Below are 14,403 nucleotides of genomic sequence, written 5' to 3'. Positions count from 1 at the left end.
GAAATTGCGCTGCTGTTACCCACAAGGTCCGCAGATGTGGTGGTGCACCTGAAATCCATGTTTTCTCGTCATGGAATTTGTGAAGTTCTTAAAAGTGACAATGGGCCCCAGTTTTCTGGTAGCCACTTTAAAGCCTTTGCAGCAGAGTATGGCTTTGTGCACATCACGAGCAGTCCCAAGTTTCCCCAGAGCAATGGGGAGGCGGAACGCGCTGTACAAACTGTGAAAAACCTACTAACAAAGGCGTCAGATCCATATCTTGCATTACTGGCCTACAGAGCATCCCCTCTACAGAACGGCTATAGCCCAGCAGAGCTGTTGATGGGGCGCCGCCTCCGCACTACAGTTCCTGCCCTTCCAACCCTGCTGAGTCCAGTTTTGCCTGACTACTACGCACTAGAGGCTAAAGAAAGGGAGAAGAGGGGGTACGACGCAAAATCCTTCAACAAGAGACACGGCGCGAGAAATCTGGAGCCACTCGTACCTGGGGAGGATGTGTGGATCACCGATGCACGAGTCCAGGGCACAGTGCTATCTACACACAATACCCCTCGCTCTTATATCATCCAGGTGCCTCAGGGCACACTGAGGAGGAACCGACATCACTTGGTGCCACTGCAGACCAATAGTGGGGTAGTCGACGCTGATGAGCCACCGATGGGGGAAGACGCACCGGTGATAACATCACCAGAGCCAGCTCCACCAGTGACAACATCACTCAGTAGAGAGGGCCCCACTACAGAGACTGTGCGGACCAGGTGTGGGAGAGAGGTTAGAAAGCCGCAGAGACTTGATTTGTGATTTATTGATTTATTGGTGTTTCAAAAAAAAAAAAGAGTTGAATGTGATTGTGAAATTGTTCTGCTTTACTGTTTACATTTACCTGAAACCTGAGAGTTTAAGTAATGTAATAGTTCAGAGTATGGTAATGTGTAAGTTATTTATTCCTGTTTTGCATGTTTGAAACAGGGACAGATCAGGGACAGGTCTTCCAGCAAAAGGGCAGAATAAACCCCTTAAGACCTGCTGAGACAAAGGTAGTCCACCCTTTGTTCTCAAAGAAAGGGAGATGTGGTATTATGGAATAATAGTGTGAGGAATGCTTTTATTTTGAAGTAAGAGAGAGATGACGTATGATGGGGGGGGTGTTTTAGCGGATATTATGTTCAGGCTCAATGGCTGATGAGGGCTGTACTGAGTGGTTGAATAAAGGCAAGCTCCGAGCACGTCGTTGTACGAACCTCTTTTATGAATGACTTGACATCATTCATGTTGTATTATATCCTACAACATCTCAGTAGACCTGGGACTTACGAAAGAATCTTATTTGTGGACTTCAGTTCGGCCTTCAATACCATCATGCCTGATCTTCTCAGACAAACTGACCCAGCTCTCCGTGCCAATCCCAATCTCTCAGTGGATCATCAGCTTCCTGACAGACAGGGTCTTTGAGACTGAAAACTCACATCCAGGACTCTCAGAGTCATCACTGGCGCTCCTCAGGGTTGTGTCCTCTCCCCACTGATCTTCTCCTGTGAAACAAATGACTGCACTTCAAAAGACCCTTCTGTCAAGCTCCTGAAATATGCAGATGACACAACAGTCATCACCTCATCCAAAATGGTGAGTCTACAGACTGGAGGTTGAAAAGCTGACTGTCTAGTGTGGTAATAACAACCTGGGGCTGAACACACTCAAAACAGTGGAGATGATAGTGGACTAAACCCAGCATTATTCCCACTCAGCATCACAGACACACTGTGGCAGCAGTGGAGTCATTCAGGTTCCTGGGCACCACCATCTCTCAGGAACTGAAGCTGCTGAAGCAATTCTACTCGGCCATCATCGAGTCTGTCCTGTGCTTTTGGTTCAGCCACTAAATCAGACATCAGGAGACTACAACAGACAGACAGGACGGCTGAGAAGATTATTGGTTCTATATATGGATATCGGCTCCCCACCCTCCAAGATCTTTACACCTCCAGAGTGAGAAAAAGGGCTAAGAAAGCTACATTCCGACCAGCCAGCCACAAGAACATTTCTTTCCCCCTTGCTATATTCAGCCTGACCAATTAAACTCTCATAACTTTACATGGTCTATCATTACTGTATAATTTGTACATAACATCTAAAATTGTACATCTGTAAATTACATCATAAACTGTTTTACCTGTAAATAACATATACGTTCATTAAAGCAACTATATATATGTCTCTATATTTCTACTACTGTACATATTAAATTATTAAAATTTTTGTTTCTTATAATATTGTTATATTTCATTTCTACTGTGTAATAAGAGACTTTTCAGTATTTTAACTTTTGTGGCAAGAAAGAACATTTTGATGTTCTGGAGATCAATGAGAAAACTCCTTCAATCAAAATAAATAGCATAAACTTGTGAAAGAAGTCATCTAAATAGATTTTTTGACATGAACTGTATATTACATTCTTCTAAACGTATTTAACTGGATATGGGCAGAGAGATGAGAGTCGAGTGTCTGCACCTCACCGGTTAGGGTCCTGCGGCTGCTGAGGCGGCAAGGCAGGATCAATCGTGTATAGGAGTCTTACGGGAGTTTTTTACCTTTTGGGCTTCTCCTGCTAGCTCTGTTGCTTTCATATCGGTTCAGAAAGCTGCTCTTAAAAGATGTCATATGCAGGTGGAACAGTAATAACTGATGCTGATTAATCTATTCAACATCTCCAAGATGCTGCTGTAACAAACATGGCACCTAATTACTACTTCACTGTTTCTTTGCTTTTGCTATTTTATTATTTTGCTTCATTTGACGTTTGATTCATTGCGGGATCTCTCATAGGCCTACATCATACCCTTGTTCCCTTTGCGCACTCTATGCACATGCGCACTCTTCAAAAACAATGCTGATTGTTGAGACACTAAAATATACAATTTATATATATATATATATATATATGAATACAATGAAAGATATAGAATGTACTGAAAGTTAACTCGCTTATTGTGCTCAAGAGCATGATCTACGTAAGTCCACATGTCATTTCACAAGTAACTATGCTTCTAACAACAGGTCGAGAGCTGTGGTTCCTGTAGTTCTACCAGAAAGACTCGGGAGAACAAATACTGTAAAAATTAAACATTTATTAACAGCCCAACAAGCAATCAAGTTCTTTGGCATAGGCCCCGTCCGTAGCTTGCAATCTGAGGGTCCGGATCTGCATATCCTGCCTGAAGACGAAGGCAGGGGCGCAGCCGACCCCCTGCGAGGTATAGGAAGGGTGGTGGGGAGGATGGAGGGAAAGACCCATCTTGGTGGTGGTGGGGAGGATGGAGGTGAATTGAAGCGGGAGTATCTGCGAACTCAGACGTGTGTAAGTACCAATCTTTTATACCACAAGTATAGGAATATGATTGGACAGATGAGAAGGTAATAAGTGACGTAACAATTGAGTCTTCCCGGCAGAACTTATGCTAGAGCTTCATTTCCACAGTGTTGTTCCACTTCGAAAGCCAACGTCTCGTATGCAGCTGGTTCCCTTAGATGAGGAACAAGATGCTATGTCTTGATGCAATGTCTTGAAAACACACATAACTTGATTGGCAAAAATATTATCAGGAAAAATTATTTTCAGGTCGGCATACGTCAATCACATTGACACATAAGGAATTATCCGAAAAAAATCCCTGATGATGACAGAAGTTAATCCATCCATCTGAGTGATGCATTCATACACATTATTTACAGAGATTCACAAACACATCCTCTCTCTCTCATTTTCTGAGCTATGGTGTTTCATTATAATACAGTAATTATGGTATTACCATGGCTTTTTGCCAGTAAAAAAAACATGGTACAATGATATCACATGCAAAGGTCCAAGTTACTTCCAAAATCTTGTAGGACTAAAGAATGTGTACCCAAAAGATAAATAGACTGGACACAAAGGTCTAGATTAAACATTTGAATACTCTAGCAATGTAACTCACCAAGACTAAAACAAAGGAGAGATCATACTTCATTGCTGTTCAACTGGGTGTTTAAAAGTTAAGACAATAAATTGGACAACCAGTGCTGCTAAAATTGTTCATGTATACAGCACCAACTTCTGTCTGATAGACTTGCAGCCTTTAACTGAAAAGATTTTCTCTCTTTCAGGGAAGAAGGGCATGTCTCTGGCCACTTTATCTGCCAGATCAAAGTCTTGGGCCATGTTCAGATGGGCCATCTCAGCCAGGACACACTGACGCACATGCTTCAACATTAGAGGTAGGAAAGGAATATAGTGATCAACCAGATTCTTATTTATGATAGAGTGCTGAAATCCACCTGTAGACATTGAAAATGTAAAAAAGTTAATTGTGGGGAGTAAATGCAACCACATATTCAGGTTTGGGTAAAAGCAAATGTAATCATGGAAACATATTAGCATAACATATCATCGCCAAATAACATATTAGGAAATATAAGTAACTAAAACTTATTGAAAATGTGAATATATTTTAAAATCTACATAAGCTTTTGAAATATATTGGAAAAATATATATTTTGATTGAATATTTCAATGAACCTTCAATACATACAGTTTTTATCATTGAAAATGTTTCTAAAGATTTTAGTCTCCATCTCCTTGCTGTTCATCCATAGCTCTTCCCGACATATGCCTTCTCTCCAGGAATCCAGAGCCACTTCAGCAATCTCATTCCCACCTGCATTACTAAGAATAAACACAGTTTCCCTTTCGAAAGGGAACTCTACACTACGTCAGAATGACGCTATGGGGAACGCCTCAGGCGTGACAGGTGTCTGAAATAAATATCAACTCACGTCAATCATGTTGACCGGCGACAGCCTGTGCATCATCAGCTTGAATGATGAGCGCGCGACCTGGATGTATAAAGGGGAGCCTTGCACACATGACAACATTCTTTTCGTCTTCAGGGACTGTTTGTCTGTTTTGAGAATATCGCTGAAGCGCGCGGGAGGCTCTCGAGAGAGCCTCTTGTGCAAACTGTGAGCGTTTTTCATTTAAAGATGCTCCGCTCTCGTCGGACCCTTTTCTCGAGGGAGGAGGGTTCAGCATCTGAGCCCCGTGGTGCACGCGATTTGTGAAACAATACTGTTTGGGTACGAGCCGTTCACAGCAGTTCCTGAGGGTGCTGACAGTGTTCATTAAGAAATATCTCGGCGCGCGTGAGAAAGAAAAAGTCCGTGCGCTGTCGGATGTTTCAACCTCGCGCCTGTTGACTTTCTTCTCGAGGGATGAAAGCCAAATATATTTTAACGACTCGTTCTCGCGCTTGCCGAGGCAGTGTGTAGATTACGAGAACGTATATTAAATATTAAAACAGTATTGTCTGGTGATTATGGCTGCATTTAATTCTATGAATTAAAATGATGGAATATTATCTGACTTTTAAGAAGTTAGATATTTAGTAATTCAGCCTATCATCCAGATCGCGTTATCCAGTGTTTTTGGCTGCATTTTAATTGAGGAATTAAAATGATGAGCAGCGAACAAAAAGAGCAGGTGTAATTCTGGTCTTTTTGTAAAATGTGAAATTAACATATTTCTGTTTCTTTTCAGACCACGTCTCCTGTTTTAGAGTCTGGGGCAAAATGTTTTGGGTAAGAAAATCTTGATTTACTTTTTCGATGGTCAGGTAGTAGGTCTTAACAGGCCTCCTTGACCATACAGTCCCCATTTTGCAACCGGACAGCGCTTGGGCCTCCCTGAGGTGAGCTCCCAGGATTTGACTGTCAAGGAGTAATGTGGTTATCAGGTCATAGGCCTCACTAGGCCTTCCTGAAAATAAGCTCCCACATACTGTGGTTGAATATGAGCTCCCACATTCTGTGGTTATCAAGTTATAGGCCTCACCAGGCCTTCTTGAATATGGGCTCCCACATACTGTGGTTATCAGGTCATAGGCCTCACTAGGCCTTCCTGAGTATGAGCTCCCACATACTGTGGTTGAATATGAGCTCCCACATACTGTAGTCGCCAGGTTATAGGCTTCACCAGGCCTTCCTGGTTATGAGCTTCCACATGTCAGGTTACAGGCCTCACCGGCCTTCCTGAATGTGAGCTCCCACATACTGTGGTAATCAGGTTACAGGCCTCATCCGGCCTTCCTGGTTATGAGCTCCCACATACTGTGGTCGCCAGGTTACAGGCCTTACTAGGCCTTCCTGAATATGAGCTCCCACATACTGTGGTCACCAGATTACAGGCCTCACCGGCCTTCCTGGTGATGGGCTTCTACATGTCAGGTTACAGGCCCATCCGGCCTTCCTGAATGTGAGCTCCCACATTCTGTGGCCGCCAGGTTACAGGCCTCACCCGGCCTTCCTGAGTATGAGCTCCCACACACCGTGGTCGCAGGTCTTCCTAGTTATGAGCTTCCTCATGTCAGGTTATAGGCCTCATCCGGCTTTCCTGAATGTGAGTTCCCACATACTGTGGTCACCAGGTTTCAGGCCTCATAGGCCTTCCTGAGTATGAGCTCCCACATGCTGTGGTCGCCAGGTTTCAGGCCTCTCAGCCTTCCTGAGTGTTAAGCTCCCACATTCAGTGGTCACCAGGCTTCAGGCCTCCTAGGCCTTCCTGGTTATGAGTTTTCACATGTCAGGTTACAGGCCTCACCAGGCCTTCCTGGATGTGAACTCCCACGCACTGTGGTCGCTAGGGTATAGGCCTCACTGGTTGTGAGCGTCCACATGTCAGGATGCAGGCCTCATCAGGCCTTCCTGAATGTGAGCTCCCACGCATTGTGACTATCAGGTTACAGGCCTCGTCTGGCCTCCTGATCATTGGTTCCCACATGCTGTGGTTCCCAGGTTACAGGCCTCACCGGCCTCCTGGATACAAGCTCCCACATTCTGTGGTCGTCAGGTCACAGGCCTCAGCGGCCTTCCTGAGGATGAGCTCCCACTTACTGTGGTCGTCAGGTTATAGGCCTTACTAGGCCTTCCTGAGTATGAGCTCCCACATGCTGTGGTCGCCAGGTTAGAGGCCTCACCAGGCCTTCCTGGATTCAGAATGGATAAGTGCATGCACTTTCGTTTCATGCACTTTCTAAAATCCATATTTATGGTAGGGGTTATGCGCTGTACGCTTCGTTCCCTTTTTTATGTGTGGTTCAGACTCCGGTTTTTCACCTTGGGTCCCACTCTAGATGCGTCTTCTGTCGCAATGTTTTACGACAGGCGCTTCCCTTTCAAGCTATCTCCCACATTCTGTGGTTACAGGCCTCATTAGGCCTTTCTGAAGGTAGCCCCACATTGTGTGGCTGTCAGGTTACAGGCCTCTCCGGCCTTCCTGAATACGAGCTCCCACTTACTGTGGTCGCCAGGTCTCAGGCCTCACAGGCCTTCCTGAGTATGAGCTCCCACATACTGTGGTCGCCAGGTTAGAGGCCTCACCAGGCCTTCCTGGATTCAGAATGGCTAAGTACACGCACTGTCGTTTCGTGTACCTTCTAAAATCCATATTTATGGTAAGGGTTATGCGCTGTCCGCTTCATTCCCTTTTTTACGTGGCTCAGACTCCGGTTCTTCACCTTGGGTCCCACTCTAGATGCGTCCTCTGTCGCAATGTTTTACGACAGGCGCTTTCCTTTCAGGCTATCTCCCACATTCTGTGGTTTCAGGCCTCATTAGGCCTTTCTGAAGGTAGCCCCACATTGTGTGGCTGTCAGGTTACAGGCCTCTCCGGCCTTCCTGAATACGAGCTCCCACTTACTGTGGTCGCCAGGTCTCAGGCCTCACAGGCCTTCCTGAGTATGAGCTCCCACATACTGTGGTCGCCAGGTTAGAGGCCTCACCAGGCCTTCCTGGATTCAGAATGGCTAAGTACACGCACTTTCGTTTCGTGTACTTTCTAAAATCCAGATTTATGGTAAGGGTTATGCGCTGTCCGCTTCATTCCCTTTTTTACGTGGCTCAGACTCCGGTTCTTCACCTTGGGTCCCACTCTAGATGCGTCCTCTGTCGCAATGTTTTACGACAGGCGCTTCCCTTTCAGGCTATCTCCCACATTCTGTGGTTACAGGCCTCATTAGGCCTTTCTGAAGGTAGCCCCACATTGTGTGGCTGTCAGGTTACAGGCCTCTCCGGCCTTCCTGAATACGAGCTCCCACTTACTGTGGTCGCCAGGTTTCAGGCCTCACAGGCCTTCCTGAGTATGAGCTCCCACATACTGTGGTCGCCAGGTTAGAGGCCTTACCAGGCCTTCCTGGATTTGGACTGGCTAAGTACACGCACTTTCGTTTCGTGTACTTTCTAAAATCCAGATTTATGGTAAGGGTTATGCGCTGTCCGCTTCATTCCCTTTTTTACGTGGCTCAGACTCCGGTTCTTCACCTTGGGTCCCACTCTAGATGCGTCTCTGTCGCAATGTTTTACGACAGGCGCTTCCCTTTCAGGCTATCTCCCACATTCTGTGGTTACAGGCCTCATTAGGCCTTTCTGAAGGTAGCCCCACATTGTGTGGCTGTCAGGTTACAGGCCTCTCCGGCCTTTCTGAATACGAGCTCCCACTTACTGTGGTCGCCAGGTCTCAGGCCTCACAGGCCTTCCTGAGTATGAGCTCCCACATACTGTGGTCGCCAGGTTAGAGGCCTCACCAGGCCTTCCTGGATTCAGAATGGCTAAGTACACGCACTGTCGTTTCGTGTACCTTCTAAAATCCAGATTTATGGTAAGGGTTATGCGCTGTCCGCTTCATTCCCTTTTTTACGTGGCTCAGACTCCGGTTCTTCACCTTGGGTCCCACTCTAGATGCGTCCTCTGTCGCAATGTTTTACGACAGGCGCTTCCCTTTCAGGCTATCTCCCACATTCTGTGGTTACAGGCCTCATTAGGCCTTTCTGAAGGTAGCCCCACATTGTGTGGCTGTCAGGTTACAGGCCTCAGCGGCCTTCCTGATATGAGCCCTCATGTACTGGAGCTCCCCACATGAGGGGGTCATCAGGTCTTAGGTCTCAGTAGACCTTCCTGGGTTTGAACCCTCTCTTACTTCCCCAGTGTTCGGATCGAGCACTGGGTAGACCCGTGGATTGAGTGGACGACTTCCGTCGTTTCTTGAGGTTAAGTCACACTCTCTGGGAGATCCCGTCTCTGTGATCCGGAACTGAATGGTTTCTGCCAGCTTTACAGGCCTTCAGTTTCTGGATGCCTTATCCAAGGCAACTTCCAGAGGCTCTGTCTTGGACAGACAGGCAATGGCCAGACTGTGAGTCTTAGTATAGATCACCAGGCCAGCCTGGTGGCATTTCAGGAGGCATGCTCCCCTGAATAGTGACTGGCTGGGAGTCCCTTGGGTCCCCTAGCCACACTCCCTAGAAGGGACCCCTTCTATTGGAAGTTGTGGTCCTAAGCCTTTGAGCTGGCCCAGATATACCCCCCATTAACTATGTTCTGGCGGTTTCTTGGTTCATTAGCTTGGGCTATGACCGGTAGGGAGTGCTGTCACTGACAGCCCGATGTGACCTTAGGGTGAGTGGTTCCAGTGTTTCTGATTTACTGGTTCGGACAGTTGTCACTGCCTTTGGGCACGCACTCCCCTCAGCATGGTGGCGTTGGTATATCGTTCCCCATAGCGTCATTCTGACGTAGTGTAGAGTTCCCTTTCGAAAGGGAACGTCTCAGGTTACGACTGTAACCTATGTTCCCTGAGAACAGGGAACGAGACACTACGTCTTCCTGCCATGCCTCGGGGCCTGCCTGCAACAGTCCCTTCAGACGATAGGATGTTGTCATGTGTGCAAGGCTCCCCTTTATACATCCAGGTCGCGCGCTCATCATTCAAGCTGATGATGCACAGGCTGTCGCCGGTCAACATGATTGACGTGAGTTGATATTTATTTCAGACACCTGTCACGCCTGAGGCGTTCCCCATAGCGTCATTCTGACGTAGTGTCTCGTTCCCTGTTCTCAGGGAACATAGGTTACAGTCGTAACCTGAGACGTTCTCATTAGTTATGTCAATCTTTTGAGAAGGTAGGGGTATTTAATTACCACTCTGTTTGAATTTTATATAGCTAATATGTTGCCTACAACTGCATTTGTAGAAACCTAAAAAACAGCCCACTGATTTGAGGGCTTTACCTAAGGAAAATGAAGATTGCATTGTGGAATGAAACTCCGTCTACACGGACATTGGAGTTCAGAAAAGGTTTTATGACGTCAATCAGCTTTGGCTGCATTTTGTCCATTTCATCAAATATGAACATGGAGCAGGGAAAACTTTATACACTTTTAGAAATCCACTCCTTTAGCTGTGCCTGAATAAACAGAACATGCAAATCCCAGTTAGAGAAATTACTTTTGACACGCGTAACACTCACACAAAATGTGCATTATTTTTACTTTCATATTATAGGCCTAGTTTTAATTATTTCATAGTTTTCACTATGTTTAAAAAATGGGCTAAAATGCTGTCAGTTTAAAGGAATAGTTCACCCAAAAATGAAATTGAGCTTACAATTGACTATACTGTACCTTTAGGCCATTCAATGAGTTTGTTTCTTCATCGTAACAGATTTGGAGAAATTTAACATTACATCACTTTTTACCAATGGATCCTCTGCAGTGAATGGCAGAGATGAAAGTTAACAGCTGATAAAAACATCACAATAACCCACACGACTCCAGTCCATCAATTAATGTCTTATAAAGCTAAAATCTATGTGTTTATAATAAACAAATTAATCATTAAGATGTTTTTAACTTCAAACCATTGCTTCTAGCTAAACTTTTTGAGTCCTCTATCCATAATATAGCTTTCTGGGAAAAAGTGAAAAGAAATCTCATCTGAATCAGAAAATATGCACAGACCAAGTACCGTGAGGACAACAGGGGATGTACTTATGTCACTGCAGGAAGCAGTATAATGGATAATGGACTTGTATTTTGGTCAGAAGCAACAGTTTAAAGTTAAAACGTCTTAATTATGGATTTGTTTATTACAAACATGCAGCTTTTCGCTTCACAAGGCGTCAATTGATGGACTGTAATCATGTTGATTACTTGTGGATTATTGTAATGTTTATATCAGCTGTTTGAACTCTCATTCTGACAGCACCCGTTCACTGCAGAGGATCCATTGGTGAGCAAGTGATGTAATTATAAATTTCTCAAAATCTGTTCTGATGAAAAAACAAACTCATCTACATCTGGGATGGCCTGGGGGAGAGTACGTTTTTAGCAAATTTAAATTTTTGGGTGATTATTCCTTTAATAGAAATGAAATGCAACTTCATTACTTGAACGAAATAATTGCTCTGTAAATGACCCAAGTCTTCTAAGAGTCTTGTGGGCCATCTTACATCTTAAAGCTAGAGGCCAATCTAGATTGCTAGAGGCCAAGGCTAAAAGTACCACCATTTTTACTTACGCTGTACAAGTCTGACTTTTCTTTGTGTGGGAAATGATGCTCAGATATATATGTGTGAACATGTTTACTGTTTTCTCCTTTTTCATACACATTTCTTGCGATGATATTAGCAACATGATTTTTTCCAACTCCTGTAGTCCCATGGAAAGACAGAACCAGCGGTTTGTTTGGGTTTCTGTCAGCCATAAATGACGATACAGCTTTTAATACAACATCAGACACGATGTGCTGCCCAAAGAGAGATTTATTTAAATCTGCCTCCAAACCTGAAAGATGTGAAGATATGTGGTCAAAAATATTGTTTGTAGTTTGCAATGATAATTTATACTAAATATAACTATAAATAACAGAGCAAGCACAAAACATTTTAACAAGGTTGCATTTTGTTACACAGTACCACATCTGCAATAATGTTGCAAATTTCTCATGGAAAAACTAGACTAGTAAATGAAAGTAATGTTATTATAACATTTAGAATAATAAATGCTGAATTTCAGAAAGTGAATTCTAAAGAAATATAAAAACACAACACTTGAGTCTCAAATAGACTAATTTACACATCTCTCCCTTTCGTTCAAAAAGCACTGAAACATCATACAAATTTAAGACGTAGGCTTCCCAGGTAAACGTAGCAGGTCCCTAAAATGTGGCAAGGGGGACGTGCTAACATTTTAACCATGCGCAAAAAAAAAAAAAAAAAAAAACTTACCACAGGTAGGCTATTTGTGACATTCGAAATAAACAACAAAACATCTGAAGCGTAAACTTAACTTTTAATAGGACTACATACGATACATTATTTTCCGGGTAGCCTATACTCACGTTTATTGTCAAAAGGCAGCAAACCGTCCCGTTCCACAAACAAGTTAACCAGGTAAGAGCCGACAGCCGCAAGCACATCCAGGAAACCTGACGCTAATGTTATATTAGACAACAAAAATAAAACGATTAAAAGATTTTGCGCTAACATTGTGGAAGCGAATCACTCAGGCGTCTTTCAGTCTTGGTTTCATTTTTGTAAATGAACTCGGAGGGGAACTGACGAATTAAGAAGAGTGAAACTGTATAGGCTACTCCTTCAGCAAACATTCGACTTCCTGTTAAAACAATACATAGGCTATTTCAAAGCAGCTTTACAGAAAATGCATGTGTGTAGAATTTAGAGTGCTCTGTTATCAGAGGTGGTAATGAATATCAGAAATTTACATAAAAATCACGCAGTTAGCTAATAATGTGTTACAGTTTTTTTTCTTCTTTTTTTTTCTTCAATTGGTAACAAGCATCGGTCAATACTGAAGCCACGTGTTCCAAACTCTTCACACATTCAGTGAAACAAAAGTCTGAACAATTTTTCACACAAAATGCATTCAATGACCACATTTTTCAAAATCCATGAACACTTTAGTTTTGTCATTCATGTTGTAATGTAATTACATTCATTCATTACATGCAATTGATGCATTTTGTAATTGTAATGTTGACATGTATTTTCTGTAAAGCTGTTTTGAAACGATATGTGTTGTGAAAAGCGCTATACAAATAACTGAAAATTGAACTGAATTAATACCTCACTATATTTGCAGCTTTCAAAATTGATAAAAGCACATTCAAATCAGAACGATTGCAAACTCTGTGCATTTCTGGAGGAATTATATTGAAATATAAAATCTTAGCAGAATGTTTACAATGAAATTACAGTTTTTTTTTTTATTGCTAACAATCAGTGTTCATTATTCAAGCCACATTTTCAAAACTCTTCAGTCTGCATTACCAACGTAAATCTTGGCCAAACAGTTCATCTCACCTCCAAAACTCACTAAGACCAACAAAACACTTTATACCTCAAAACAAGCTTGTTTCACCATAACACTGTTATTCAGATTGTATATTGCAACAATTCTCATTCAGAAAACACGTGTCATTCATAATACACTGACCTAAAAAAAAAAACATAGGCTACAACCGGGAGCATTTCATAAATGATGAACTTTGATCTTTGAAGTTTGAATGATTTTCAACATAAATCAGTATTTTATTATTGGATAAGGAGAAGAATAACATATTTTCATTTTACGGATTGTATTACAGCGCAAAGAATGAATAAGAAATGCATCTGTTTTTTTTGTTTTTCTAAATCTTTATATAGTAATTTATCTGCAAAAATAAAAGTTTTAAATAAAAACACAAAACACATTCCTGAAGCAATAATAACGCAAACAAACAAACAAACATCAGAACATGTATAATCCAGTGTGTGTAGTATTAGATTAGATTAGATTAGATTCAACTTTATTGTCATTACACAAGTACAGGTACAAGGCAACGAAAGTGCCAGCTGTGTCAGGAGGCCTTTCTGTGCAGTTTGTATGTTTTCTCAGTGTTGGTTTACTCTGTGCTCCAGTTTACCTCACAATCCAAAGACACACAGCAGGACAGGTGAATTAGAGAATGGAAGTTTGCCCGTAGGTGTGAGTGTAAATGTGTGTGTGTGTCATCCCTGTCATGGCCAGTCCATCTGTCCAGTGTGTTTTCAACCCGAGACGCTGGGAAAGACTCCAGCCTCCCCACAACCCTACATAGGACAAGCACTTTGGAAAATGGATGGAATTCATTGACACAGTTGGTGTAAGAATTTTTATTGACCACCAGATGGCGAAGTGGAGCACTCGGTCAAAAGCTGCGATATATCCAGGGGGGCAGCGTGGCTAGCAGACCCTCACCTGCTGTTAGCATCCCATTGACTCCCATTCATTTTGGCGTCACTTTGACAGCGAATAACTTTACATCTGAGGCGTTTAAAGACTCCATTTGTCCATTATTTATTTCTAAAGAAACACGAAAATGTATAAAAGGCTCCATTACCTATCTTACATTATGGCCCCGTAGAAGCAGTTTGTGTAAAAATAGGCTAACGATTGCGTCATAACCACGCGACTCTCTGTCGCACAGTAGAGAATTACCATATGGACAGGAGGAGAAGCTCGCGGGCAATCGGGGGGGGCGTGGAGGCAAAATGACAAAAT

At 43.1% G+C, this 14,403-nt stretch overlaps 1 pseudogene across 1 annotated transcript; it reads right to left on the bottom strand.

Moving 5' to 3' along the window:
- Positions 1 to 3,105: 3,105 nt before the first annotated feature.
- On the bottom strand, positions 3,106 to 12,416 carry LOC311301823 (torsin-1A-like; annotated as a pseudogene). The gene is made up of 5 exons (XR_014630322.1): positions 12,203 to 12,416; positions 11,381 to 11,646; positions 10,093 to 10,268; positions 4,566 to 4,699; positions 3,106 to 4,311 (listed from the first exon to the last, which is right to left on the bottom strand). The product of XR_014630322.1 is annotated as a torsin-1A-like (transcript).
- Between the last annotated feature and the right edge of the window lie 1,987 nt (positions 12,417 to 14,403).

The sequence above is a fragment of the Rutilus rutilus genome (assembly GCF_951802725.1).
Source record: "Rutilus rutilus genome assembly, chromosome: 13".
Taxonomy (NCBI): Eukaryota; Metazoa; Chordata; class Actinopteri; order Cypriniformes; family Leuciscidae; genus Rutilus; species Rutilus rutilus.
Note: the sequence above shows the minus strand (reverse complement) of the source record. Positions and strands in the feature narration are given on the sequence as shown.